Consider the following 6602-nt stretch of genomic DNA (forward strand, 5'->3'; position numbering starts at 1 on the left):
ATAAAGGTACTCTAACAGACGTTGTCCCTTATTCGTATTTAGGGGACGGGACGTAGCCCAGTGGTAGCGCTCGCTTGATGCGCAGCCGGTCTAGGATCGATTCCCGTCGTTGGGTCCACGACTAGTATATTAAAAGCCGAGGTATGTGTTATCCTGTCTGTGGGATGGTGTATATAAAAGATTCATTGCTACTAATGAAACAAAAAATGTAGCGGGTTTCCTCTCCAGGACTTTATGTCATAGTTGCCAAATGTTTGACATCCAATAGCCGATGATTAATAAGTCAATGTGCTCTAGTGGTTTTGTTAAACAAAACAAACGTTAACCTTTTATTCGTATTTAGTACTGTTCATGTCCGAAATGTATTTGACACCCAATAGCCGATGTATTTTTCGTGCTTGGGTGTCGTTAAACATTCATTCATTCATTCATTCATTCATTTACAGGCTGAGTTTTGTCTGAATGTAGATGTTTTCATGCGCGTACGCGGGGCGGGGCGGGGCGGGGCAGTACAGTACAGTACAGTACAGTACAGTACAGTACAGTACAGTACAGTACAGTACAGTACAAAATCAGTGACGACATACATGGTAGATTAGAAGAACCGCGTGGTTGTTGGACTGGTACGAATATGGTCGACTAACGATCGTTCTATTTTTGTGTAACGTAGTTGGTCTGATTGGTAGCGTTCCGGCCCAACAATTGCGGGCGATTAGGTGCCATAGGTTCGGGTCTCGGTAACGACATGAGGACATTTGTGAAGGCAATAAAGGATTTTAATATCCCCTGTGCCAGTGCGTCATTGAATATATGTATGTTTAAGTCAAAACCCGACATAGATACAACAGAGGTATTCAAAATATAAAAATACATATATAGCCAGTGCCAGGTCTGTCCACATCTGCATGTAAGTCAAACGTTGCCAAGCCATGGGGCCTTAGAACCGCGTGGTTGTTGGACCGGTACGAATATGGTCGACTAACGATCGTTCTATTTTTGTGGAACGTAGTTGGTCTGATTGGTAGAGTTCCGGCCCCACAATTGCGGGCGATTGGGTGCCACAGGTTCGGGTCTCGGTAACGGCACGAGGAAATTTGTGAAGGCAATAAAGGATTTTAATATTCCCCTGTGCCAGTGCGTATGTTTAAGTCAAAACCCGACATACATACAATAGAGATATTCAAAATATAAAAATACAATACAAAATCAGTGACGACATACTGGTAGATTGGAAGAACAGGTAAGACATTTATATAACAATCGATTGACGTTTAAGCATGGCACAATGTATAAACGTAGCTAGATTTATTTATAGTTCTCTGATTATTGGAAGACAAACCTTGGTAGAATGTTTTCATCTTCTGCCATTTATTGTATATTTTGGGCAAATGGAGCATTCTTAAATCACGATACCTTGGACATATTAATACAAAATGGTATTCATTTTCAATAACTATCATATTAGAAAATGTACAAATCCGATATTCAGAAGGCATATTTGGTTATATCTGCTAGTTTCACACAAGAGACTATGAGAACTTAACCTCGGTCTACATAAAGCAATCCGTAATATTGATGATGAAATGAATGATAAAATGATAAGATAAAATGATAAGATAAAATGTTGTTTAAATTGATTATAATGTTTTGACAACTGGTGGCGCTGATCATTCCACTCTTGGAGATCATCCGCCCCATCCCACTCCACCCCACCCATGAGATTGACGAAAACAGCACACAAACATCAGTATTTTTTAAAAGGTTTACCGTAAGTTCTGTAACCATCGATTTGTGATATATCGATTCACATATATATGTTGTTTTAGGTATGGTTTAATACCCAATCGGGGGGGGGGGGGGGGGACATAGCTCAGTGGTAAAGCATCCGCACGATGCGCAGTTGGTCTGGGATCGATCCCCGTCCGTGGGCCCATTTAAAAGATCCCTTGCTACTAATGGAAAAATGTAGCGGGTTTCCTTTCTAAGTCTGTCTGTCAAAATCACCAAATGTTTGACGTCCAGTAGCCGTTGATTAATAAATCAATGTGTTCTAGTGGTGTCGTTAAACACAACAAACTTTAATACCCAATTGATCAAACCCTAAGAAGGGCTAATGGGGTGGGGGGGGGTGGGGGGGGGGGGGGGTTTCAATCACTGGAGATCAAGCACGACGACCCCCAACGGTAAAGTTCCAGTTTGAACTACAATTCAGCAAACTAAGTCAAAATTAGTTAAATAGCTCCATTTCTTTTTTGATGAACCGTTCCAAAATATGCGCCAAATTACCTTTAAAAAACTGCGCAACTTTTTTATTTTATTTTGGACTTAATCCTACGGGACATTCAATGTTCAGTAGCATCACAAGTGTCCCCGCCCGCTACCGACCCTGGTCAGGCTGCTGGTGTTCTCTTTCACTTGCCAGTGTGGGCTGTCCCTCCTCCCACCCACCCCAAACCCTTTCCTGTCCTGGACGTGACAGGCGTGCACTACAACAGCTTGCTCTGAATATGCACGTTAAGTCCTATGTCCTGACTATTACAATAAAATTCTTCAATTCCATACACTACAAAGTGTTAATATTGACTTTCATTCATTCATTCATTCATTCATCCATCCATATATCCATTTATTCATTCATTTATTCAAATACACCATACCAAAACCTTTTGTTTTAATTCAAAATATAATTAATAACTTTTCCCTATATTATAACGTTGCCATGGTAAAGTTTCGAATATTAAAACGTTGACACGGTAATGAAAATGCTAACCAAAAGTTTTAAAAATAACTAACCCAAAATAAAAAAAATTAAATATGTTTCTGTCTACAAAATACATTTGGGTTTTTTCAAAATTTTGTATTAAAGATTCGCCTTTTGTTCTATTTTCTAACTGTTATTCTACAGACGGACGTAATCGCCGTATGTCGTTTCGCCAAAACAGGTGTGGCACTGGCTGTCGTACAACTTGCACTGTACAGGTTTATAGCTGACGAATACAATGAAAGGAAACATCAACATGGCATTTGTGGTCGACAATAAAATGTAGACATGGATTGTGGTGAAAATAAAGCTCCAGAATATAGCTCCTAATACGTCATCATTGTAACAAAACACCAAACAAAACAAAATATTAAAAGAAAAAAGAAAAGAAAAAGAAAAACAAAAACAAGAAGAAATGGAAAAGAAAAAATAAGATTGTTTATTTATAGACACCCCAGCATACTGACGTAGTCAGGATTTTAGATTGGTGGGGGGGGGGGGGGGGGGGGGACCACACTAGGTATGTATGTATGTATGCATGTATGCATGTATGCATGTATGCATGTATGTATGTATGATTTTATAAAAAAAATTAATACAGTAAACAGCCACTGTCCCAGCATAGTGTTTATTCAGCGGGTTTTAGGTGTCAATCAAGTGATAATTGTGACATTTTGTTAAGAGTGCCTTTTGGCTGGCAGCATTTTCACCTTCCCAGTAGTACGACCGTTGATATACCAGTCGTGGAGCACAGTTCTACAAAACACCCAATGGATCAAACTTAGGGAAGGGGTGGGTGTGTCAATACTGCCAATCAATTTACATCAAACGCAAACTCTAACCACAGAGCTACATCCCAAAATATGACGCCATAGGGTTTAACGATGGCAGATGCTGGGTCCAAACTAAACATTCCATGAGTACTCTCTGTTACTCTGTCGGTCTGTCTGTCTCTCTGTCTGTCTGTCTGTCTGTCTCTCTCTCTCTCTCTCTCTCTCTCTCTCTCTCTCTCTCTCTCTCTCTCTCTCTCTCTCTTAACTGGATATAAACACTAAAATGAAAAAAACAAGGCTGTAAAGTGCGGTTTAATGTCAAGCTTCCTGTGGTGTGTGTGAGTTTGTGTTTTACTGCCAGATGCTCGTCTCCCACAGTGTTCTAGAGAACCTATCTCAGTAACAAACTCGTTAATTGCCGTGCATCAGTCAGAGACAGGTCCAGGGGAAGAGTTTCATTATCTTCTTGCTTTCGTACCCATCTCTGATCCGCACCAACAGGCGGAAATTATGTTGGTGGGTCTGGACTGTGGCGAAAGACGTTCCGGGAGATAGGCTGGGGTGCCGGGTGGGGGAGGGTAGGGAAGGGGTCGGGCCATGCTCATCAGGAGAATATATTTTTAAAAGAAAATTTGCTTCAAAGTAAGTTTTCTATAACTTTAAAAATTTATATTACTTAAAGTTTTTTGTTTGAAGATTATAGTTGTAATATTTTCTAGTTTGTGTGGGGTTTTTCTTCCATCCTAACGAAATTATGTTTTTAAAGAAATATGACTAGACCAAGCAAGCGGTTTTTAAGCATGATCGTCGCACATACTTAAGGCTCGTATAGATTGGATCCGGCGCGTGCGTGCGGTCCGGATTAAAAAATAGATCGAACTACATTTGTTTCAGTGAGAGCGTCTAGACTGAATGCATGCGATGCGTGCGTCTACAAAACGCATGTGGTCAGCCGCAATAACATAATCTTTTATGGTTTATTTGTCCAAAACGCAAACCGCAAATACAGTCGAACAGCACGCGAGCGCTGCATCTCTCCTTAACGCCTGGGTTACAGCATGGTTCTAAGACCCTCCGCCCCGGAGGTGGTCACTGGCGAAGTCAGAGGCTAGATCCAGGGCGGGCGTGCCTGAACCCTTGTGGATAGGGGCACGTTAATAGAGTTGCCCGTTGCCCGTTGCCCCGTTCTAAGACCCGAGACGATCTAAGGTGGTACGTGCTATTGTTGTTGTTGTCATTATTGTTGTTGTGGTTGTTGTTGTGTTGTTATTGTTTTGTTGTAGTTGTTGTTTTGTTTGGCGTCGACTCAGTCTTTCTTAGCTTTTATGTCGAGTGAAGACCACCTAGCTAGAAATGGTAAACAGAAAGGAAATGAATATATATGCATTTATTAACGACACCTCGGATAGATGGATGGATGGATGGATGGATGGATGATGGATGGATGGATGGATGGATGGATGGATGGGTGGATGATATATGGATGGATGGATGGATGGATGGATGGATGGATGGGTGGAGGATGGATGGATGGATGGATGGGTGGATGGATGGATGGATGGATGGATGGATGGATGATGGATGGATGATAGATGGATGGATGGATGGATGATAGATGGATGGATGGATGGATGGATGGATGGATGGGTGGATGTTGGATGATGGATGGATGGATGGATGGATGATGGATGGATGGATGGATGGATGGGTGGAAGATGGATGGATGGATGGATGGAAGATGGATGGATGGATGGATGGATGGGTGGAAGATGGATGGATGGATGGATGGATGATGGATGGATGGATGGATGATGGATGGATGGATGGATGGATGGATGGATGGATGGATGGATGGAAGATGGATGGGTGGATGGATGGATAGATGATGAATGGATGGATGGATGGATGATGGATGGATGGATTGATGGATGGATGGATGGATATATGATGATGGATGGATGGATGGATGGATGAATAGAGTTAAAATATAATAAAACAGGCTAACAGACAACTAAGTAATTAGAAACTAGTATTTCTGAAATACATTATAAAGTACCTTTGCATTTCATTTTCTTTATTTCTTTATTAACTGATTTCTTTCTTTATTATTTATTTATTCATTTTTGATATTAAAACTGACACATATCTAACGCACTGGTTAACAGTGATTATATTACACGTGTCGTAATTTCTCCCACCCACATTCATAATGGTCATAACAAACACACGATATCTGTGTAGACCCTAGCCCAGTCATTCAGAATATCTGTCTTTGATAAATAACAAGTGTTAACGGATGGGATCGCCGTCATATAGAAACGACCGGTCTCAACTGCTTTCTACTGCTTTCGACTGCATTGCCAAAAATCGTTAAGCCTTAAATTGCACAAATTATATTTACTGAAGGAGTTTCTGGTGCTAGTGAGTGCAGTGAGTACAACCACCAGGGCCGTAACGGGGGGGGGGGGGGGGGGGAGTAAGGGAGAAATCCGCCCCTTGAAAACTACGAATAGGTTCCGTTTGTAGTTTAAACGTGCTTTTAATAAGGGGCGAAATTGAGCTGAGTCGGTTGAATGCTTGCGTTGTAGGATCGAACCATCTCGGCGGATCCATTTAACAGATTTTTTTCTCGTTCCAACCAGTGCACCAGACATCTGGACAGAGGCCGTGATATGTGCTTTCCTGTGCATATAAATGATTCCTTGCTGCATTAGGAAAAATGTAGCGGGTTTCTTCTGATGACTACGTGTCAGAATTACCAAATGTTTGACATCCAATTGCCGATGATTAATTAATCAATGTGCTCCAGTGGTGTCGTTAAACAAAACAAACTTCTCATTAACGTGCTTTAAAAGTGTCTCTTTTGTCTAGCTCAGGAAAGGCCCATAGGAACCTTGGGGAGGGCGGGGTAGACCGTGTCCCCCCATACTCGTGGACGAAAATGTACGTGTTTTTTTTGTTTGTTTTTTTGTCTTACTCTTTATAAATAGAGATTAAAAATATGGCATGTGCCCCCACTCCCCCACCCATGCTAGAGACAGGTTCTCGCTCCATTAGAGTTTGTGCCC

Source organism: Gigantopelta aegis, chromosome 14 (genome assembly GCF_016097555.1).
Source record: "Gigantopelta aegis isolate Gae_Host chromosome 14, Gae_host_genome, whole genome shotgun sequence".
Taxonomy (NCBI): domain Eukaryota; kingdom Metazoa; phylum Mollusca; class Gastropoda; order Neomphalida; family Peltospiridae; genus Gigantopelta; species Gigantopelta aegis.